At 45.6% G+C, this 24,519-nt stretch overlaps 1 protein-coding gene and 1 long non-coding RNA gene across 7 annotated transcripts in view; one reads left to right on the top strand and one right to left on the bottom strand.

The window, feature by feature from the left end:
• Foxp1 (forkhead box P1) overlaps positions 1–24,519 on the top strand; it is a 527,364-nt gene that overhangs the window by 199,826 nt on the left and 303,019 nt on the right. The gene's annotated exons all lie outside the window — the stretch shown is intronic.
• On the bottom strand, positions 3,032–9,558 carry LOC128100117 (uncharacterized). The gene is made up of 2 exons (XR_008214666.1): positions 7,021–9,558; positions 3,032–3,569 (listed from the first exon to the last, which is right to left on the bottom strand). It is a non-coding gene; the product is annotated as an uncharacterized LOC128100117 (long non-coding RNA).

The raw sequence follows: 24,519 nt of genomic DNA, 5'->3' as shown, positions 1-24,519 counted from the left end.
GAAGAACATGTGTAAGAAAGCATACATGGCTTTAAAGTTATCCCCAGGGTCTGGGCAACAGTCCTTCCAGGAATCTTTTTCTCTGCGTATTTGTCACGGAGTAACCTCAGATGTCAGTGGCTCTTGAACACCTGAGATGTGCCTAGGCTAAATTCACGGGGGCCAAATGTGTAACTTCCATAAAGAATTTTTAAAACACAAGAGTAAAATATCTGATGAATTTGTATATTAATAATATGTTGAGGGGATGTTTTAGATTCATTATATTTAAGAAAATATACTATTAAAATTAATTTTATTTGTTTTAACTTATTAAATGTATCTTCTAGAACATTGAAAATTATATTTCTGGTTCACATTATAGTTACTTAGAAATCCATACAAAATACAGCTCGTAATGCTTAAGAGTTTGAGAATCTGTTGCCTGCCGATGCCTTCCAAAAACATCTGAAAACAGCAATATTACTATTACTTCATTTTTTAAACCATTCCCACTTTGTTGAACGTTCAGGGTCAGAAAGAATGGAGTTTGTGCAGTCACCTTGGGATCCTGCCTCGTTTTTTCCCAAAGGAGAGTATCTGGACCTCAATGAAAACACTGTTGACTTTCGAAACTAGGTTACTCCTTCTGGGGCTGTTCTGTGCTTTGTTAATGCAGTACGATATCTGCACATTCCTTGTCTTCTGCTCACTCCATACCAGAGAACATCCCTACCTTCACAGAGGCAGGATAACCAAAATTATCCCCAGACCCTGCCGTGTGTCAACTGAATGAAAAAGTTTGTCCCAGATGAACAGCATTGACTAAGGGTGATTTCCCAGGATGGGGAAACACTGGGTGAAGATTGTGTATATTTGAGCCTGAGGAATGTATATTGATTTATGTTGCAATTTTGTATATATTACTGAAGTATCTCTATAAGAATATCCCTCCACTCAGAAGACCGAAGTAAGCAGGTTGCTACAAATTTGATGGCAGGCTAGAGTGCAGAAAGTGTTTCAGGCCAGCCAGAGCTACATAGTGAGTCCCTGTCTCGTAAGAAAATAAATAGATATTAAAAATTCAAAATAAAGAGTGTATATTAGTGAAGTGTTTTCTGTGAGAATCTAAACAGTTCATATTTCTATCTAGAATAACAATGACTCTCCTTAAATGCTACAAAGAGCCCTGAGAAAGGGCAGCAGTGAGCTCCTGCTAAGATGCTAGATAGAGATCTCTTTGCTGGGATCTCTCTGATTGCTGCATGCCTGACCTCTTGGAGGGAGCCTGGGGGTTTTGTCTGGGTACCCAGCTTCCCGGTGAGATGGTATACAGTGAGCGCATCCTTGTGCTAAGTGACACACCTGGGATTCTGTGCTTACAATGGAGGGGAAGATGGAGAGCCCTGGAAAGAAAACCTTTTATTACTTTGCAGTTGATTTAAGGCTTGCCTCACAGCAAGTAACAAGAACAGCACTTGATGATGCCAAGCCTGGTGGCACAGGCCTGTAACCCCAGCTACCCTCTTGCTAGGTTGAGGAATAAAGATCACAGTTCAAGGACTGCCTGGGATGTATTGTGAGTCAAAGGCAGCTTGGTCAGCTTAGGGAAACTGTCTTTAAAAGTTTATTTGAGGGGGACTAGGGAAGTGTTAAACTCGGTGTTAGAACACCGAGTTGTTTAGCAACCATCAATATTGAAAAAAGACAAAGGTAAATAATGAAGAATTATTGAAGATCTGACATATGTCAGTCAGGTCTTGCTAAATGCTTTTAAGTGTAATTTCATTTTGTTTGGTTTTTGTCCCCCCAGCCCCTGTGGCTAGAAGGCATTCCTCTCCCTACAGGAAGGGTATCAGTGCTCACAGCAGAGGCCAGAATTCATCCACAAACCCAGACCATAGCACTGCCATGTGATGTGGCCAGGATGGGAAGTAAGCAGGCCCACTACTAATGACCCTACTGCTCATTAGTTCACTCTTTCTTCAGGTATTTGGGCCATCTTTCTAGCCACGCCCCCTCCAAGTTCCTTGTAGACATTTGGATTGACAGTGGCTCATTTAATGTGTCCATAGATTGATGTCTGCTGTTTTCAGGGCCTATAGCTGAGGTGTTGTAAGTTGGAGAAGATTCCATAGGGAAGTAATCTGGAGGAAAAAAAGAAGTGTGGAGGAACTACAGAGAATGCACATGTTTTGTGTTGGTACAGGCTGTGTTGTAGTGAGCTGAGCATAAAGAATATAGTGGGTCCCAGGGGAGTAATGGTGACCAAGTCACAGGTAGAGATTTTGGACTGGATATACATGGCCTTGGGTCTGGGTTTGCAAACTTTTAATTTTAATTTCTTTATAGTGTGTGATGGGGTGAGTCATAGAAAGTATAATGATCATATTTGTATTTTGGGAAGATCACTCTAAAGTATTTAATATGCATGGATAGGAAGAGGGTTGGGGGCGGCCAGTGCCTGAGAACTAGAAGGCAGACCACACATCCATTCTCACCATGCAAGTGAGTCTCTCTGCCTCTCTAAGTTCTGCTTCCCAAGCTGCGCTGGCACAGCTCATTGACTGGAAACAGCAAGAGTTTCTGTAAGGACTTTCTCTTTGGAGCCCTCAGCAAAGGTCATTCCTTCTCCATGTGAATTCAACTGCATGTGGAGTTCTTTCAGACTGTTCATACGGCTGCATTCAGCTGGAAAGGTAGCTGTGGTGGGACCAGCCAGGAGGGTATATCTACATGCCTGGCAGTTGGGGCTGTCCAGTGTAGTCAACTTTGGGTGAAAGAGGAAGTGGCTAGACTTCTTCAGGCTCAGTTGAGACCTGCCATTGAACCATTTCCACAGCCTCACATTTGCCAAAGCTCATCATATGCCCAGCCTATACTCAAGGGCACTAAGAAGTGATACCACTTTTCTCTGTTGACAGTATGGTGATTGAAAATCTAGGGTATCATACTGTTATGTAGCAAATTTTTTCCTAAGGAGACGCAATGCACGCATCTATTCACCCCATTTAGGAAACCCATAACAGACCAAATACAAATACCATCAAAGTCCAATCTGCTGAATGAATGAGTTTATTGGGATTACTTACAGGAATATGGATGAGGGGTTACTTACTGAAGCAGAAATGACTCAAAGACAACTGTATGACTAACGCCCACCCTAGCATGGGGGACAGCTCACAAAATCTGGCAAACCCGGGGCATACTGCACAGCCTGCAGGTAGTACAGCAGGTTGGAGAGCGTCTTTTCTTTTCTATTGGTCTAACCCTCTTCCCGGCAGTTCAGCTGGATTCCGCTTCTTCCAGACTGCTGGTCTGGTCTCATCATCTTTGCAGCTCAGCTCCTCTGAGAATCTTTGCAACTCAGGTTCTTCCCTCTGAGGACTCTCAGCTTTTATTTCTTACTCTGGCAGGGAGGAGCCTAGTGAATCCACTCACTTTCAGGGACTTCCTGAAGCTATTTTGAGTTGTTTACCTTCTTGCTTAAGGAGTGTCCTGCAGGATGGAATGTTTTAGTCTTGGAGGAAACTGTTATACAATATATATCTGCTAAGAAAATGCTTTACTATTGAATGATGTCCCAAGACCTAAAAAAGGAAAAAATAAAAAGAAGGCAAAAAATTAAAAAAAAAATCTTTTTGAGACTAGGTCTCATAAGTTCCTCAGGCTGGACTTGAACATGTTATGTAGCCCAAGAAATACTCAGAACTACAGACTAACTGAGACTACCACCTGATAGATGTGGCCGTGAAAGAATGAGAGGGCTTACTAGCAGGCCAGTGTTGGAGGCAGCATGCCTTAGCTGCTGTGTGCCAGCATGGTTCAAGTGCTGTAAGAGGCTACATGAGTTCCCTCTGAGAGCTTTATGGAGCCAGTGTGCACAAAAGTGGGGCAGTATTGGTTTTCATCTGTTACACAATAAGGACTAAGTACAGTGACGGCTGAGATAGGAGATGCCATTCCAGCCTGGGGAGCTAGAAAGAAAGAGCCAGACTTACAAGGGTTCAAGAGAGGGCACATTCCACACAGCAGCACCAGCAAGTGGGAATGTAAGACATATGCATAAGGAAGGAGATATGGCCAGTATGACCAAAGCCTAGTGCCCAAGGAAGAGATGGAAGGGGCTGGAGTGAGTGGGAGACTACTGGAGAAGACTGGGCAACAGATGACCATGATATGGACCATAGTGTAGCTGATGGATAGACAGGAAGGAGAAACCTTTAAGAGATGTTTAGAAGTTAAAATTAGGCAACAGTTTTTAATGAGTTGAGTGGAATTTCTGAAGGCGAGGGAGCTATTAAGGATGACACTTAGATTTTGTAGTTTGTTGTATATGTTGGGTAAAACAGAATGTCATCCATACTAGGCAGATGCTACATCACACACCCAATGTCGTAACACCCAGATTCTCCGTATCTCTAGATGGTAACATCCTTGCTGAGCTAGTAGAATGTTGGGAAAGCCCCATTGTGGGATAAGAAAATAACGAGATGACTTGGGCACATCTCAGAGTTCTCAGTATAGAACACCATTTTCATTTATAAAATATACTACTCATATGTGTATATATCTGTCTTTATAACAAGAAAGTCCAGAATGTCCATATTTTTTTACAGCAAAAGTGAGTTTGTAGATGACCCAGTGGACTTCAGAAAGATTTGTTCCTACTGTCCAGAAAACATTTTTGTTTTTATTCAGAAAACATCATTGCTGGAGTGCATGGAAATTAAGTAGCTTAGAAGAGAGAATGTTGGGAAGCAGGCAGCAAGGCCAGTGTTCCCTGTCCTCACACATCTTCAGAAACTGCCCGTGAAAGGAAATGTGTGTTTGGTAATGCACTGCTCAGGCCTCCCTTTTCATCACTTGCTGTTTTGATGTCTGCAGGTGCTCCCCCACCCCCACCCGTGTGTGTGTGCACACGCTGGGTCATTGGCACGGTGTCTACCCATCATCTGGGCAAATTAGTTGGGTTTAAGTACAAATGAAACCATCAAAGTTACTATATTATTTAAAAGTAAAGAATAATTAGACTGAGCAAAAACTGGCTGCAAGAATGCCCTCAGGATATGTTGGAAGTATGAAGAGACAGACTGAGAGAAATTGCAGAAGAACAAGCAAGAGAACACGGGGGACCTCCTCCAGCCTCTTGGGCCATGGTGTGGTCTAGCTACACCCTGTGTGACTGTGCTAACAGGCAGGCACACAGAAGCCTAACTTGTACCATTAGATGCAGGTTCCTGCAGTTTTCTGCTGAGTCTGTAAGATCTCTTATGGCCACCATCAAGGCAAGGGAAATATTTAAGAGCTGCTTAGGAGGGAGTCAGACAGAGGTTCAGCAGGTAAAAGCTCTTTCCATGCAATCCTGGTGAACTAAGTTTGATCCCCAGATCCCAGGGGAGAGAACTGATTCCCAGAAGTTGTTCTCTGCTCTCCACATGTGCATCATGGCACCCAGGCCCACATACACCATATACATACGACGATGATGATGATGATGATGATGAAGATGAAGGTTAAAATTTTTAAGAAGAAAGCCAGGTACACATATCTTTAATCCCAACACTCCAGAGGCAGGTGGAGGCAGATCCTTATGAGTTTGCAACCAATCTGGTCTATAGAGTAAGTTCCAGGACAGCTAGGCTACATAGAGAAACCCTTTCTCAAAAAAAAAAAAAACAATAAAAAAAATTATTTTTGGAAGAGTCCTCGGAGGTGAAGGGAGCTCTTTCAGCTGGTTGTTGGGTTCTCCAGCAGCTGACATATAGCTGATAGTCTAGACTGTTCCTCCCTGAGCCTTGCTTCTATACCAGTCCTAGACAATGACCTGTTTGCCCCACACTGTCACTAGTAGTAGTAGTAAATTTGAAACCTGGGCATAGGGTAGCTGAAATGGTAGAACGGGATTTCTTTCTCCAGTGAGCTGTGTTACTGCCTCCTTTCACAGATGCCATGGGAAACATGGACTGCTACTGATAGGATTTATACTCTCGCTTCTGAAAAAGGCCTGTGTACAAGGTTGTAATTCGCAATGTGCTCTATGACACAAAGAGATTCCCTAAATGTCCATCAGGAAGGAATTGGTAAATGAAGCTCTTGTCTGTGTAGGGGTGAGGGACACTGAGGGACATCATTTTGCCACATTTGCAGTGGAAATGAACATGAACTTCTATGTACTGATATGGAAACATCCCGAGTGGGTACTATTAATTGACAAGTGGATAAAATAGATGTGAGAAAAAGGAAATACACATGTCCAATATATATATTCTTATATCTGTGTAGAATATTTTTAAAGAGAGAGGCAGGAGAGCTTGCCGTGTGAGCATGCGGACCTGGAGGTGATTGATCCCCAGTGTGTTTGTGAGACAGCAGGGGTGGTGCCAGGAATCCGCGAAGAAGCAGGCACTTGAATCCCTGGGCCTCACTGGCCCTGTCTTCAAAAACAAGGTGGGGGCTCAGCCATGTAAGCCTGATGCTCAAAAATAGTTTCTAGACCCCACATAAAAGTAGAAGGAGAGACCTGGAGAACTGACTCCCCAAAGTGAGCTCTCCCCACCTTACTCCCCCCAAATACTAATAATAACAGAAACAAAAACCATACCACCCAAGGTGGCCAGCTCCTCAACAACATCACCTGAGGATAACTACCAACCTTCATACACACATACCCACATACATATAAACACACACCTCTTTATCCATATGTGTACACACACACACACACACACACACACACACACACACACACACAAATAGAAATGAGTGACAGTAGTCATTTGGGCCCAGAAAATTGGTGTATGTTGGAGATAGGATTCATTCTTCCGATTTGTCCCACTGTGCTATTTTAGCTTGGATGCAGGAGTATAATCCCATTTAAGCAGAGTTTCAGTATATCTAAGAACAAACTGTTAATACCCAAAAGGGCAGCATTCTCTGCTGAAATCGATCAGATACTAGTTTTGATGATGACTCTCTTAAATTCTTGCTTTTAGTAAAAGCGAAAATCAGATAAGATTGCTGATTGATTTGAGAACCCACCGATGATAAGAAACAGCCCATTCAGCTCAGATCTCTTCCCCGTGACTCCGACGGCATGGCTTTTCTCCTGTAATGCTGATTCCTTTGTGACCTCCATCAGTGTATCATGAAGATGTTATACATGGATGTCCTGTAAGACTCAGCCCCTGCTGGCTTCAGCAAAAAGAGACTGATGCTTTAACAAATAGTCCAATGTAGGTCTGGCTCCGCTCAGCCTAACTCCTTACTGTTCTCTGCTGTCTCCTGAGGCAACCCACTTTTAACAAGACTCCCTTCGTGCTGGTGAGGCACTCCAAGGGTGGAGGCGTACGTTACACACAGCCTCCCCCCAGCTCTCCGGGGGTGTTCATGGGTCATGTACTTCTGAGTGCCTTCACAAAGGATCTTGGTGAGGTGGCACACCTGGAGGGTTGACTTTTCACTTCCTCTCTTCTGTTTCCTGTTTGCAATGGCACAGACATTGGCAGACCCAGAGCATCTGTTAGTCTAGTGTCCCGTAGACCTCAGACACCAGGATGGGTATCCTCCAGAGCTCAAAGCTGGCAGAGAAAGCAGTGGTGCTGACAGGGAAATATTTTGTCCTGTGCAATACGAGACCTGAAGGAGGTATGGAAAAGGCTCAGCTCTTACTTGGGAGGATGAGCAAGAGACTCCTGTGGGAGGTGCCATGGAGTCGAGACTTCTCTGAAAGGTGTCTGGCTTCCCTAGCATGTGCCTCGGGAGCAGAGTAAAACTTTGACAGAATTGAATCCTGTTCTCTTTTCTCCCCTTCAAATGACTTTTTCTGTGTCATCCTCCCTTCCTGTGTGGTAGCCGCCACCACGGCTAGACCTTCCAAGTTGGTCATTGGGCTCAGCACAGCACAGCAGAGGAAAAAGGCTCAGTCCTTTGCCACTCACTTGGCACTTACCCATAGCTCATGTCTCCCTCCCCCAGTCCTGATCTGGCTTACTGTGTACCCTTTCCAATCCAGGCCCTATTATATAGCACCAGTTCCCCCACAGTAGCACAAGGGATGTCTTCAAGGGCAGACTTGGCATCAGAAATAATGGAGGCAGCTTAGGGCCGTATTTAAGGAGTGCTGGATAGGGTGGACCTGACGAGGAGTATCAGTCCACTGCTGTGCTGGAAGCCAGCAATCCCAGATTCTTGTACCTGACAGGGGTGCCAGGATTAGGAGGGAGAAGAAAGCAGTTTGATTTATGGCTGAGGTGGCCTTATGGAAAGGTGAGTGCCTGGGTTGGTATTACAGGTTGCAGTCAAATGTCATTACAGTAGTATTAGGGTCAGACGACACTGTCACATAAGCAGACATGTATGAAGGAGGACAGTTGCAGGTGGAGAGAAAATTACCATTTGATTGCCAGCTGGACCTGTGATACCCTCCCTGCCTCTCCTTGCAAATATATTTTGGGATCCAAGAAATCATTCCTCATGCAGTTCTGACACTTGAAGTCCTAGGTAGGTCATGGGGATACACGCAATCAGGAGTATGTGCAAGCTACCACCAGTGTCCTTTATGTGCCTCAGGAGACTGAATGGTGGAGAGGGAGGAGGGTCCATGTATAGCTGTGAGGCCAGTGTCTGTGTGCGTGGGAAGGAAGGACGCACGTCAGGGCACGCTGCGAGGCAGTGTCCTTCCTGCATGTGCTGTGACTTCCAGCCCAGGAAGACCAGGGCCCTGATGTATTTGTCTTCAGATCAGAAACTAAGCTAGACCTGAGCCCTTCCGAAGTGGCTTATACCTCTAAAGGTTTCAGCAGAAGCGTTGGGAAGACTTTTGTGAGACCCAAAGATTTTGAACTCCGGTCAGCAAACAGGAACCCAGTCAGGTGACCCTTCAAGGAGGGGCGGAGCTCTTCATCCCAGGCAGTCATCAGAAGCAGGTCGGGTCAGTGTCTCTCTTTCTCGCATAATAGTCTGACCCCAGGTGATAAAAACCGCAGTCCGAGTGGACTCGAAGTTCCTAGTTCTCAAGAGAAGCATGAGCTTGTATAAGAAGAATGAAGAAGGGGCCAGGGTAACTGCAGGACACAGGCGTGGAAGCTTACAGGTCTCTCCTACTGCAACGGATGCTGTCTCTCTTGATCGTGCCCACCCAGTGTAGCATCCCTGAGTGTCAGTGTGGGATTAGTTCTGGGGACCCCCCACCCTTACACAGACCCAAGCCCGTGTGCATGTAGTATTTGTAACCTACAACACAGTCCCCCCTGTGCTCTCCATTGTCTCTAGGGTCTGAGTAGCATGGTTTACAATGCAAGGCTGGACAAACTTCTGTCCTACTGCAATTTTAGGGAATAATGACCAGAAAAATAGCAGGTGTGTGTTAGCGACAGATATAAATTTTTTCTCAAATATTTTTTATCTCAAGAACAGTGACTCCGTTGATAAGACACAACACTGTGGTAAGGGTCACACTGCTTTTGCATGCTCTTATTGCAGCTAGCCCTATACAGAGCCCCACGTGGGCAGTAAAGTTGGTCCACCTTACGACGGGCAGAACACTGGCAAGAGAAAATTACATACAGTTTTCTATTCATTGTTATGCAGACTTTCTCCAGCAATCTATTTGTTTTTACTGTTTATTTTCATGTGGTTAGCTGCCCCCTCCCCCCGTCATTCTATGTGTATAGAGTATCGCTAGCTATACAACTGCCTTGTTCAGAGGGTTTTTTGAGGGTTTATATCTCATCTTAAAGATACCCTAAAATCCCACCGGACAGAGAAGCTGTCTTCTATGAATCTTTTGAGTTCCCAATTTAGAACATGTGATGGGCGCCTTATAATTGATCGTTTCTCTAGGGAGATGCTGAAGCTTTTATGAGCACAGGAATGATGTTTTACATCTGTTCTTCTCCCCTGCCAGGAACGTGCACACAGTAGGTCTTGTCTCAGGGGCAGAACATCGACTCTGGCAATGCAGCCATGCTGGAAGGTGCTGCTACCACAACAGTGCTTTGGACCTAAGCCTGTTGCAAGCACACACACAGGCATTTGTTTCCTCTGTTAGCTTTTCCCTCTTTGTCTCCTTTCTGTTTTTTTGGTACGTGACCAGGCTCTGTTCCTCTGTGGGAAGCAGCAGACAGCTTCAGTGGATAGGATGTTATATTCACATGTGGAGCGTAGCCCCAGAGATAACCACACGTACCAGTGATGGGTCAGTGGATTCTGTTACATGCAGGGATCTCTGATCAAAAGAATTAAGCTTCCTTGATATGTTCAAAAATAGTGCATTTGGGCCAACTCTGGGATGGATGAAGAGATGTTTTTGATATCTGTCTAGGTTGAGAGCTTTGGGTTATTTTTTTTCTCCCTCTGTTTTTTTTTTCTGAAGTTCCAGAATTAGAATACATTTTCTCCTCCATTTGTTTTCTCAAAGGGTCACCCAGAATTTCTGGGCAGTATTTTCTTTCTCCACTAGAGTTAAATTAGCTTGGTGAACTCTTTAAGAAGGGCTTGTTCCTTCGTAGTTCCTTCTTCCTGCCCATTCCTTACCTTCACCTTTACCCAGTGAAGATTCCAAGACACGCTGCTGTTGAAAAGAGGCATTTAAACAGGCAGGCACAGCAGAATTATGGCTTCAGAGCTTGCACTTGGGAGAGACGGGGTATAACTTGCCTAATGGCATAATAATTGACTTTTTTTTTTTTACCACCCCCGCCCCCCATTACTTTAGAAGAATACCTTACCTACTTCAGCAAAAGCCCCGAACGAAACAAACCCGGAAAATGTAGCAGGCGCCTCGCCAGCTCACCCACCTCACCGTGATATTTTCCCAAGTGATCAGATGGAATATTATTTCTACTGTGTGTTAGCCAAGACCCTCCTGGTCATCACACACTTGTCCTGCTCCCTGCTGGGACCGAGTCACCAGATAAAACTCTCATCTTCTGTATTTAAGACAAAATTTCCGTGCATTTTCAGCACAGATCCTTTGCGTGATACTTTTCACGCTTGTTTTGTTTTCCTCTCGGGTATAAATCTTTATTTGGTACCTTCTCTCTTCTGTGGTGGGGTTGGCTTTTTAGGGCAAATGAGAATTTTTGAGAGTAATTAGTCCCCCACCCCCCCACCCCCATTTTCCAATCTGGTGGCTTTCACAACTGCCCAGCCTCAATGACAATGATTTTAAAAAAGAATTTTTTTTTTTTTTTTGGGCATCTCACATGTGGCGCTGTGGTCCGCCTTGTCTTAGAGGCACATCAGTTTTGCGCATCAATATTAACAATTCAAACATCCTGAAATGCTAATAGCACTAGTAAGCTTTTAATTCCACGGAATTTATTGCTCTCTGTATTTCCATGAATTTATAACGCTTTGATTCTTAAGAGCCCCATTTAATCAGTTTTGCCTGGCACCGCACATAATAAACAACTTGCTGGTGAAAAAGTGCCACTTGGGGGAGGCCGCTAACAAGGACGTTAAATGCTTCTGCCACGAGCCGTTTCGACGCTGTATTTCTCATGAGCTGGAATGTACTTTGCCGGCTTCTGAGCGCTGGTGAAACCCGGTGGCAACACAGAGTCCAGTCAGTGTCAACACAGAGCCCAGTCCAACACTCCCAGCTCAGACTTCGCTAGGTGTTTTTGCAAAAAGCACGGAAGAAATCTATGCTTTTAGCCTCTCCCCCCACCCCTTATTTTTCCTTCTCCTTTAGCTTAATGGCTTCTAATACTTTTTCATTATCTTTACCTTAATCTTTTAGTGTATGATTTATGGACTAGATTGGTGAGTGATATTAGTGGGCAAAAGCAGCCATTAGAGGTTGTTAAGGAACATTTGTTGTTTATTTGGCGGCCTGTCTATAAAAGTACACATGATGGCCCTAATAGCAAAATATCAAATTATCAACTGCTTGAAAGCAGAAAATGTCATTTGTTTCTCAAAACTGCACCAACTTTATATAATTGCCCTTTTAATTATCCCTGGTGGCCCATGAAATTTGCAAAATAGAGCATCAAAGGTTTGATTTACTTACATGTTGCACTTTGGCGGGATTCTTAATGAATATTGTTTAGTTCTAATGCTGGGATGAAATTTGTTTATGGTGAGGAACGCACTGCTGGGAGGGGGGAGGGGTCATAAAACCCCATCAGGGGGGTTTCTGGGGATGAAGCAAAATGGCTATATTCTTGGACCTAACATTTTGAAAATCCTTTTTATGGTGGGATTTTATTACTAATTCCGCTCTAAATGAACAATTGGTAAGTTTCGCCATTCTTTCCACCCCCTGCCTAGTTAAGCAATCTCACCATAGCTTTCCTGGCCACTGGAGTAGCCATTTGTTTATTTCCTGGCAGTTTCCCATCGGGGTCACCTGTTTCTTCAGAAATGGAGTCTCCAAGCTGACGTTCTGAACTGGGTCTCTAAAAGCTTTAGGGCTGTCTGTAGGAGATGCTTTCTACCTCTGCATACCCATGGGCTGGATTTCGGCTGGGAGTCTCCTAGCATCCCTGGAGCTGAGTATGCAGCACACATTTGAGGTTTCCTGGAATCATCTCCTGCTGTCTTCCTAGAAGTTTTGTGAGCCGTGTCTATATGTGATGAAGATTAAAAAAAAAAAAAAACCAGCTCTGAGTCTCCGTGAGCCCAGGAGAGGGGGTTCTGGGAGAGGAGGCTGGGGAGTGAGTTTCCATCCCTCTGTCTATGGTTACTGTCTTAGATTTTTGTCTTCGTCCCTCAGAGGTGAACGATGAGGCTACACCTTGGTTGATGAGAAAGGCGGTGATACAGGCTGGCGATAGCGAGGCCCTGGGCTTGATTGCAGGCTGGCTCACCCGGTACAGGAAGCGCAGTGCTTCTTGCTGATAGAAATATTCAATAATCCTGGGGTGGAGGTGGCTGCTGTGGAACATCACTTGTTCAGCACCTGAGGGTTGACAGGACACCAGCGATAACCACCCGTTGGGTGTGGCATGCCTCCTTGCATTTTCCTGGTCCTGTGATGAGAATGTCACTGTCACGAGGGACAGAATCAAGGGACTGACATGAGTCCATAAGATTACCTCTCTCATTTCCCCTTTATCTACCTGCCCTGTCACTTGGTTGAAGGGGCAGATGTGACTTGTCTCCACAAATTCCTGTTGGTTGTTGCTTGGTAACTTGTTCTTCTCATTGATGTTATAAAGATTGTTTCCGCTTACCATCTCCGCTCAGGTCCTGAGCGCATCGCGCTTGGAGGATTTCTTCGTTTTACCCCTGGCCCTTTGCTCCCGCTCCTCTGGGACTGGCAGTCTCCCTTGGGAGCTCTGGAATCACTTTTGTCATGTCTCAGGCACCTTGGAACGCTGGGGCTCAGTCTTTGCCATGTGGCTGCACCTGACATTGATAATTATTTTCTGCCTCTTCCATCTAACTAAGAACAATTCCAAAGCTGAAATAATTTAAAAATCACTAGCACAGGGACAGGTTTAATGGAGCCCTGTCTACCAGAAGTGGTAATATTTGCCTGGTTCAGCCTCTTTTGTTTTATATGATTTTGCAGAACTCCATCACTGCTGGTCTTTCCCAGTAGCATTCCCAGATTGTGTCTCTGACTTTTCACTGCAGGACCTAGTCCTTCCTTCCTGGTACAGTAGTTCTTTAGCCCTCCACACCAGGAGTGTGCTTCCTGCCTGCCTGCCGCCATCTTCCTTTTCATGGGCACAGTCACAGACAGAGACATGGTGAAGTGCTCGGAGGCCACTTGCTGCTCAGTGACTTTTTGTCGCCTCTGGTGCTTCAAGAATGCTCAGGGGCTTCAGTTCCTTCTCAGGTTTTTATTTCTTGATTTGTTGGCGATCTCTTCCATCTGAATCCACTATACCTTCCTGTACTATGAAATTCTTTCTTTCTTTCTTTTTTTTACATCCACTAACGAAAAGACCATTCAGAAGTCAGACAAACTGGTTATTTCGAGCTCCTCCAGACTTGGGACACATGAATGTACAATTTAAGAAAAAGCTGATTTATAAAAATTATATCGCTTTCTCTGCATTTAATTGAAGTAGGTTCATGTTTTCATACTCTCCCCTCCCACAACATACAATGTAGTATGATAACATGATTCACTGTCCTTTTTTGTATGTATATGTATGCTGGTACACATGTATGTGTGTGTCTGTCTGGAAGCCATATTGGATATGGCATGTTGCCAGCCACATTGTTGTTGATGTGGCTTTTGGCATTGCCCTAGAACTCACCTTTGAGCTAAGCTGGCTTGGCCAAAGTCCCAGAGATCCACCTGCCCCTGCCTCCTCAGCCCTGGGCTTTCAAATGCACACCATTCAGCCTGCCTTTATGTGGGTGTTCCTGGGCTGAATTTCAGGGCCCATGACAGCAAGCTCTTTCCAGAAGGATCTACCTCCCTAACCCTACTCACCATTACCTCTGATGCATTCATAGTTATGAATCCTAGCAATAGACCTTCAGTTGCAAATTCTGTGATGGAGAATTTAGTTTAACCCTGCCATTGTGTTCCTGCCACTGCAGGTAAAATCTGATTCGGAAAGAGTTTTGACAGTCCAAAGTTGTGACATGGTCCCAGAACTCCCATTGTCCTGAGTTACAGGTTAGTGAGTTTCTTATCCACCCTCAAGGCTGCCACATTTCCAGGCATCTTCTGTCATCCTCTCTCTCTCTCTTCCTTTCTGGCTTACTGATTTGTCTCTGACTAGGACTTCATAGCCCCCAACACGTGCCCCTTGTGTGAAACATGACCATACCAGACGTTGGGACCCAGGGCTGAGCACTGCCCTTGAACTCTGTGCCTCAGGTAGCTGCCAATGAAACTGGAGTCTTTTGCTCTCCATGACCTTTTGCACTCTGGGGCTTGCTCTTAACTTCTGGGACCTCCTCTGTTTCCTAGGAAACCTGGGAAATGCACTCCTTCCTTTTGATGCCTGAAATGGCACCTTGGTTGTTGCTCCCACACACACACCCCAGTTCTGATGAGGGCTGTCTTCTGGTGCTTGCCACCTTGTCCTAAGCTCTCATTCTTCTGGGGTGCAACAGCTCTCGGGTGCCCCAGGCACTGTAAATTACATCACATCATTTGCAAGCTCATAGGCTCTTGGTTCTGTAGCTGGCCTGGGAAGCCTGAGCCTGTTCTTGGCCTGCAGTGTCTCATGTTTTCCATTGTGTCCCTTTATGGGTGAGTGAGACGCAATGGGTCCAGCCAGCCAGATGCACGGATAGCTTTGTCTCCTTCCTGACTTCCCTTGCAGGATGGTGTTCTCTCTCTCTTTCTCTGGATGCAAGGCCTGGAAGAAGAAGTCATAGAAGTAGGTTTGTCCTCTCTGGTCATGAATTTGCCTCAGAGTTTATTATGGAGACGTTGAGACTCAGCACCATTCTGTATTTTTCTGTTCCGCCTTCTTTGACATCAGGCGGTCAGAATGATCGCTTTGCTCACAGCCTGTGCTCCGGCTCCTGCCTCTGACTTCTCATCAGCTCACTTGTAGCAAGGCCTGGCACAGCACTCCGTGTTTGGGAAAACTGGCAGTTGTGCTTTCATTCAGTGCTGCTGGTAGACCCAAGGGAAGTAGACGGAGAGAAGTTTTTTGGGATTATAGAAAAGGAAGGGAGGATTTGTTTCTTCTGTTTCCTTCCTTAGTCCCTCTCACATGCCTGGAGCTTCCATTTCTCAGGCCAGAGGTGGGCTTGCTATGAGGCTTAAATGTAAAGCTTTGGAATGTGTAAGAGTGTCATTTAGAACCTAATGAGCTGCACCAGCTATGGTGGCACCCACGTGGAATAGCACCTGGAATAGCACTTGGAGGCCTGAGGTAGGAGGACCTCAAGTTCAAGGCCACCTTGGATGACAGAGACACCCCTAGTCCCCACGGCTCATGCCTGGACCTGATGGCCTGGGTTCGCATCTGGCTTGGCGCTTTACTAACTCTGTGATCTTGTGCAAGCAGCCTGCCTTGGGACCCTTCTTCCTCATCTGGAAAATAGGGACATCATAGGCATTTAACGAAAGGCTGCAGTGGGAATGATATTCAGCGGTGGATATAAAATCAATAGAACAAGAGCATCGCTCACAGTGAGTACTCAACAAATGGTAGGGTTGTTTTTTTTTTTTTTTAATAGTCCTTGGAGTCCTGAATAAAATACAGTTATCAATCATACGGTTCTGCAGCTCCCCCCACCCCACCCCACACCACAGCGAGATAACTACTGGATCGGCAGCTTGGCGCTTTGAAATCCAGAGCTGATAGCTTTGACAGGAGTGAAGGGGACGTCCCTGTCCCACCAGTACAGTGTGCAGCCGGCAAGCCCAAGCACGATGAGGGACAGCTGCCAAAGCAATTAGGGATCCGGTCAGATCCCCAGCATGCCCTGTTGTGGAGCTCTTCGGCTTCAGATTTGCACACGTGGCCATCCCTGGCTCTCCAGGCCGAGTGTCAAGCCTCCTCTGGGTCTTGTGTTTCTCATCCTCATTTGACTGAGCTTTGGAATTAGGAATTGTACATTTTTTGGCAGTTTACCATAAATACTTCATTGGCCCTGGGAATTGATGTGTTTTGAAAAAACAAAAAAAACATCATCTTTGCCTAGCTTTTCAGAGAAGGGCAATTCTCCAGATGTTAAGTATCCATGATAAGGTGGTAAGTATTGGAGGCAGGGGTCTGATCTTGTGGTCCCAGTGTAAAGTGACTAAGAATTATACTCTCCTTTGCTTATAGATGCACAAACACCTCCCTGTCTAAAACTCTCTAGACTTACACATTGAAGTCATATGGAAATGTTGAATTCACCAAACAGGATTCTTCTGGTTACTTAGCTCTCTGATTACTATGGCCAAAATCACTGAGAGGAAAAGCCTATTTGGGCTCATGGTTTCCAAGAATGTGGCTCATATTTGTTTGGGTGCTTGGCCAGAACATCATGGTGGTAGGTGTGCATGGCACAGGAGTTTCCTGACTTTAGAGTGGAAAGGAAGCAGAAACAGGAAGAGGCTAAGATATTCTTATAGACCTGCCTTCAGTGGCCTGCTTCCTTCAATAAATGTCTAGCTCCTAAAATTTCTAGAACAATCAACATAGCATTGTTTGTTGGGGACTAACCTCCCAGCACATGTGTTTTTACAAGGGGCGGAGGGCACTTGATAACTGGACCAGAACAGGTATCTTCCTAGATCCTGGGACTCTGAGTATCATCAGCCACTATTATGTGATAGATTGGCAGTGGCCCTGTGTGGAGAATCCATCTGCATCCAGGAATAGCTTCTGTATGATGAAGTTGGGCAGCAGGAGAGGCTGTATGTGTGGGCACAGGTAAGCATCATATTTTCAGAGACGATTTCTCACACTCCTCCAGTCTGGATTAGGTCCCTGGTTGTGTGTTTGGATAGCAGCATGCACTTTTCTCTACTGCTTGCCTCCATGACTGATTATTTCCAAAGCATCTCTGTTCTTGTGTGATTGTCCACAGAGTTTGTAAGTTCCTCAAAGGCCTGGTTCTGTGTCCATTCCTGAATGTCCTCTCACACATCCCAGGGTGTCTGGACATGCAGGATTTGATATTAATATTGACTACCACTGACTGGGAAGAAGAACCAAGCATTTTTATTCTTTTGTTCAGTTCCTTGTGGGTTTTCAGTTGTGTGTGTGTTCTCTGTGCACATGTGCATGGCTGCATGTGCTTGTGGAGGCCAGAGGGTAACCTTCAGTGTCATTAGGTGCCACCCACCTTGTTTTGTGAGATGAGCCCATCTCTCAGTGATCTAAGGGTTCTCTGATTAGGCCAAGTGGCTGTTCAGTGAGCCCCAAGGATCTGCCTGTCTGTGCCTCCCAAGTGCTGGGATTACAAGTGTGTATCACTATACTTGACTGTTTCATAGGAGTTCTGAGCATCCAGCTCAGGTCCTCATAATTGGAAGGGCAGCCATATAGCAACTGAACTGTCCCCTTAGCCCCTTTGTTCTTAGCTTATAGGACATTTTCCAGGAAGGACTGTGTTGCAGTTAGGATGGAATTTGTCCTCATTGATAAAAAAATGACTATAGTGATTTAATCCAGGGAATGGAAACTTTTGTTTTATTGTGGGCAGGGCAGTAAAAAGAGACCAACAGTGACTATTTCAGGCATCATGGGCTGAATATAGTCCCTGTCTCAGTTCCCCAGCTGTGCTTTGGGGGCATACAAACAACCACAGACATTTCTGGTAACAGAAATAGCATGGCTGTGTTTTGATGCAAGTCTTGAAAATGGGCTCTAGGTTTGGCTTCTGGTATTCTGTCTTCCATGGCTTTAACCATGTGCAAGAGGGGTGTTCTGGAATACTGTCCTCTAGGCCAGCATGGCCAGTGGGCTCTCCTAAACTGTCTAAATTGTCAATTTCTGCCATTACCCACAGGAGACTTGCACAAGATTGGGCTCATTAATTTTCTGTTCTGGAGATGGGAGGGCCTCATGAAGCCTTGCCTCTCCCTGAGGTTTTATAGGCAGTTAATGGTTGCTTGGGGGTGGGGCTCCTAAGGCCCCTCCTCTCCCCGAGGTTTTATGGACAGTTAATGGTTGCTGTGGGGAAGGGCTCATGAGATATCTCCCCCCCCCCCCCATGCATCCCTCTCTGGGGATTTATAGACAGTTAACAGCTGCAGGAAAGGACAAAACATGTTTTCCTCCAATGTCTAGCCACCTCTCAGTTGCCACACTGCTCCTGTAAAGAATACCAGTTAAACTCGCTTATCATGAAGCTGCCTGAGGTGGAATCGTACCTTCGTTTCTGCTGTCAGTGGCTGGGCATTTTTGTCCTCTTCAGACCCTGAGCCTTATCTTGGATGTTGTTCATATACCACCTTTAGTTTGTGACTTTTGTTCTCATGATCTCAAAGGGACCCTTGTCTGTCAAGATATCACAGGTGTGTCTTCCATTTGGGTGAACAGAGGACAAAGGACCTTCTCTCCAGATTTTGCTCCATCCTTCAAACAAAATGGACTTCTCTAGATCTGTCTTCAAAATTAGTCAAGTGTTCCTTAGCCAAGGATGTGTAGCAGGGTTGCTTCTGGTGACCAAGCCTGGGATTGCCAATGTTTTGGTGGCTCTCACTGAGGTGAGTGGGAATTTGGTCAGGAACTACCCACTCAGCTCAGTGGTCTTTCATCAACAAAGGCTTGTTGATTATGTACCCATCAAGAGTGTCACTGTGTAGGCGACTTTTGTATATTTGCTTTCATTTGTGGGCACTGTTCCCATGACCTTGGCTTCCCATGTCTCACCTTTAAAATGGAAATAAGTTGCTTTTACTTTGTGAAGCTGAGAGAGGAGAGGAAAGCAGGCCTTAGGAAGGTGCATGCAGCCTTGGCCTCTGTCAGCATCCAGCAAGTGATAAATACCTATCCAGTGGTACATGTCTTGTTCTCCTTCAGCCTAGCAATGTGCCAATGATGGTTTCATCTCCATTTGATCTTTCTAATAGATATGTGTTTATTCAAAGTCAAGGAACAGGGAGGCATACGGATAGAAGCTCTGGGTCTAATCCAAGCTGTGAAGGAAGACTGGAAGCATTTTCTTTGTAGACATGGGCACTCTATAAGATTTTGAGCATTTACAGATGGACCCCAGCCCAAAGTTTGAGGTACCCAACAATAGAATATTGGGAACCAATCTCACAAATGCTATGCTGGATCCTCCTAGCAGCTGTTGAAACTGCCAGCCATCCAGTTTTGCCCACTGTTTTATTATTCTGTTTTCATTTTTAAGCATGTGTAAATCCCTGGGTTGATATTATTCTGGACAGGGATGCTGGCTGGCAAAGGTTGTGCCATGTCTCTGTAGAGACTGTGGCATCAAACACTGTGTTTCTCAACTTACAGTGGTCTGCAGAGGGGAGTGGTCTGGAGAGCAGGTAATGGAAAATACTGGTTGGGATACTCTTGACTGAGACACTACCTGTGTATTGGAGGGGTGTGTGTACATGTTAGTGTGTGTGTGGGTATTGTGTTATATGTGTGTATATATGTGCGTATTAATGTGGATGTGTATATGTGCATATTAATGATGGTGTGGGTATGTGTGTGCATGTTTGTGTTGGTAGTGTGTGCACGTGTGTGTGTACGTGTGTGTGTGTGTGTGTGTGTGTGTGTGTGTGTGTGTTGTGGTGTGTGGTGGTGTGTGTGAGTATGTGCATGATAATGTGGATGTGAGTGTGTGGGAGGAATGGAGGTGGGTATATGTGCATATTAATGTGGTTCTGGGCATGTGTGTGCATGTGTATGTGTGAGCCAGAAGATGATGCTGTGTATCTTTCCCAATCAGCACCTGTTTTTTGAACTAGGGTCTAACGGAGCTCACTGATTTGGTTAGACTGGGTGACCAGTATGCTTCAGGGATCCTCTTGACTCCAGTCCCCAGCACTGAGATTATAGGTGTACACCATCAAACCCCCCTTTCCACATGGGTTCTGGCGATCCGAGTTCATGCCTTCACATGTGCATTCAACAGCTTACAGCAGCCTGAAGTGCTCCTGATTTTAAGTGAGTCCCCTTTGGGGTCCCCAGATCTCCTCTAGCCCCTGGAGGAGAAGTCCTTTCTCCAGTTCATCGTACATCTTTTGCAGCTGTTTGCCAAGGTTTGTCATTTGGCAAATGGTGTCTTTCAGCCACCCCAAGAAGCAGGCTCGGGATCTGCTGGGTTAGGTCAGGAAAGAAGCACGCTACCGAGAAAACATGCAGGAGGTTTATTTCTATGGCCCACTAGCAGAGTAGCCTTCGATGTGTCATTTTCAAAAAGCAAAAGGCAAGCCTCAAATTAGCAGAGAGCCCCAGCGGAAATCTCTTCTCCAAATCCATTACGCAGGAGATGAGCTGGGTAAACACAGAGACTCTCCCATTTAGACTCTGACCCTCACTCAGCAAGGGGAGTGATTTGTTTCCCACGTTGGTTCCGTGCCCACCTTTTTGCGAACCTTTTAATTTAGAAGAGACATTGATTAATGACGCTTTTGATCCACTGAATTTTTTTTCTTTTAAAGGGCAGCCTCATTCTTTTCTACATAAATTTCATGTTGAAGATAAACCATGAGTAGAAAAATGATATTGCTTATTTATTTCTAGGGGTGTTAGGCATTGACTCACTCCCTCTCCCCATCCCTAAGGAGTGGGTGCCCTGGCCTTGATGATCAAGGAGCCACTAGGATCCTGTCATGTTATATTTTGAGGCTTTCATGTCATATCTGGTGTGTAGTAGGGACATGCCAAATATTTGTTGAGTGAGCAAACGGGTGAATGAACTGGTAAATACTTAATAATGACCTTGTGTGGAGAGCATACCTCAGAAGGGTATTTCTGATTTCCCTCGCATGTCATCTTCTTGTCAGTAGAATGCGAGTCTATGTATGGGCTACGATAGGCCTTCTTTTGATCTTGAGGTGATACAAATGAGGCCACCCATAGTAAGAGACCTGTTTGCCCAGACCCCCTGATAGTAACCACAGAGTGTTGTCAGGGGACAAGGAGATGAGACCATCAAAGACCAGCAGTCATGTTGTAGTCTGTGAAGGCTTCCACAGTTGCCATCACTGGGGAGGTGGAGACAGGTGGAACCCTACAGTTGACTTTCCAGTCATCTTAGTCTTCTTAGTGAGCCCCAGGTCCTAGTGAAAGACCTTGTCTCAGAAAACATATCGGACAGCTCCTGAGGAACAACACCCAAGGTTGACCCCCACAGCCGTGCGCCTGCATACACATGAACATATTCACCCACTTTATTCATACATATAGAAGTAATGCATTTTATATCATATTGAAAAGAAGGGACAATTAACCAAGAGTGACATTACTTACACATGCTCCTTTGAAAACAGAACAGAAGCAAAAGCTTACTATGCTTTATGATCATTAGTTTGAGTGTCAGCAGCTTGGCAGGGGGGCATCTAAATGCAAGAGGCATGAATGTGAGGCCGGGTCGTATTATCCTATCCCTGGAACTCTATGACTTCATCTTCTTGTGTTACCTTGAGGTGCTCTAGGAGTCCTGCTCAGCTCAAAAATCCAAAGGACTTTCCCCAGGAGGAGACTGCACTAACAGCTCAGCAGATCCCACACGTGATTAGCAACTTATACTCAGGAGCAGGCTATTTGATGCGGAAATCTGGAGGAGGGGACACTTCCTATTTAATAGAGTTGATCTCCTGTGTTCTTTAATAACTGGAGAGGGGGCAGCTGGTCACACGGGTCCTCTTGAAGGTCCAGTCTCTCCTCTCCTGACCACCCATCCACCTTTGATCCATTTGGGCAGCTGCCTCCACAGCCATTCTCCAGGATGCGTTTCTGTGAATTTGTATGACCTGGAAAGGCACTCAGTGTGGCTCCGTAGATCGTGGTGGCTTCTTCCTCCAGGATACGTTTCTGTGAATTCATATGACCTAGAAAGGCACTCAGTGTGGCTCCGTAGATCATGGTGGCTTCTTCCTTATGGTTCAGTGTGAAAAGAAGTAAAAGAAGGTGATGGAGTTAATATGTTGGGTCTGGACACTTTAGCTCATCCTTTATAACCAGCCCAAAGCCCTCTCGTTGTCTCTCATACCGTCCTGTGATTTGCTCTTGTCGTGAATGACCCTTTGAGATTCAGTCTTTGGTTTACCCAAATTACAAGTTACTGAAATTGGTCCGAATATGATACAGAGACAGTTTAATCATTAGCATCATGCAGGAAATTTGGGAAACATGAAGCTAAACCGATTTCATCCTAGAGTAGAAAATACTACCATGTCCACGAATTGACAAAAAGTCAGCCATCTTGTAAATTCCTTAACAAGACATGGTTGAGAGGGCCCTCTGCTTAAAATGGAGCAAACATGGGTTGATAGATGGTTCAGCAGTGAGGAACGCTTGCTGCTCTCACAGAAGACCCTGGTTTGGTTCCCAGCACGCACATCAGGCAGCCCACAGCCTCCTGTAACTTCAGTAGCAGGGGAGCTGAGGCCCTCTTCTGGTCTCTGTGGGTACCTGCACCTGTGCGACTCATACATACCCTCGGCTCCATACAGATAAAATAAAAGTAAATATGTTTTTAAAGCCGAGCAAATGTAAGTGTTCCCCTTGGCAGCCTTTGTCTGTCCCTGCTCTCCTCCCTGACTTGGTAGGAATGCCACTGCTTAGCTTTGCACTGTGCCTTCCCACTTTGTCCTTCATCTTCTTCCCCTGTTGTGACACCCTGAGCCACCCTATGCAGCACAGCTCCTGGCGTTGTGGCTCTAAGGGACAGAGGTCTCCTTCGGGGTGGACAATGTTACCAGGTGTAGGTGTTTCATCTTGAGCCTCCCCTGGTTGCCACTCCCTTGTCTATCCTCTTACATCTTACCATTGTCCGTCCACAGACCACTTAGTCTGCCCATAACCAGCTGCCTCGAGGACTAGGTCCCTTCAGTAGTTGCCACGGTATTCAGGCTCCCGGCAGCTTCAGAATCTGAGAATCGGGAACGTGACCATTTGAGACGTTTCTGAGAACTTGGTGCTGATGTAGCAAGCCGTTCTGAATCCTGTCTGTATGTCTTCTCCTGCAGTCCTTGTGTTAGCCTCATGAAGACATGCCACCACTGACTCCACTTCACACACAATAAAATTGAGACACAGAGGTTCAGCACTCATGGCAAGGGCACACACACAGGTCTGCATGCTGAGCCCGCCTCTCCTGGTTTCTATTAGAAGGCTGTGAGTGTGGTGCATGCTCCTTCTGAGCAGTTCTTACATCCCAGTCTTAGCACTCTTGCAGGGAAGATTTCTCTGTGCTCCAGATTCTCTTTGTAACTATTATTAGCAGTGACTCTGGTCTTGGGCTTCTGTCAGTTAGAAGAGCTCTCTGAGGTTGCGATCACAGCTCCTTTCCCACCCCTCCCATAGCCTGAGAAGTAGCTAGGCACTGTTTGTTTAACCCCAAGCTTCTTCATACTTTCTAGTCTTCCTAAAAATAATTGATTATTTGCATTGGTGTTTTGCCTGCGTGTATGTCTGTGCAAGGGTATTAGGTCTGCTAGAACTGAAGTTACAGACAGTTGTAGTGCCATGTGGGTGCTGGGAATTGAACCCAGGTCCTCTAGAAGAGCAATCAGTGCTCTTAACCACTGAGCCATCTCTCTAGCCCCTAGCTACTTTCTATTCTTATTGCTTTCTGCTGGAAGAACCAACCCTTGGCCCCTTGGCATGGCCTTCAAGGCCCTTCATTCCCATGTCCCAGCCTCTCTCTCTCTCACCTCCTGCTTCTCTTCTCCCAGGCTTATCATAAAACATTTGGGGGTCGTACATGAGACTGGCCTTCGTTCATGAGCTGAGGGGGGACACAGGCATTCTTGGAGAGCTAACCCCAGACCTCTGCCCTGCCCTGCCCCTGAACCTTTACAGCTCATGTTACTGCTTCCTTCAGATTTGAATGCCACTCCTCTCCTTCTCTGTCTCCCTATTAAAGTCCTACTCATCCTGCCAGGCTTTAACCTCCAGGAGGCCTTTTCCTTTGAACCTAGCCTGTGTGACTCAGTCCTTTGTCTGGGCTCCCACAGTGTGTGTTTGTACTTCA

This window comes from Peromyscus californicus, unplaced genomic scaffold, assembly GCF_007827085.1.
Source record: "Peromyscus californicus insignis strain IS unplaced genomic scaffold, ASM782708v3 Scaffold_6__1_contigs__length_162567912, whole genome shotgun sequence".
In the NCBI taxonomy this organism is placed as follows: domain Eukaryota; kingdom Metazoa; phylum Chordata; class Mammalia; order Rodentia; family Cricetidae; genus Peromyscus; species Peromyscus californicus.
The sequence above is the reverse complement of the archived record's forward strand: the minus strand, read 5'-3'. Positions and strand labels throughout refer to the sequence as shown.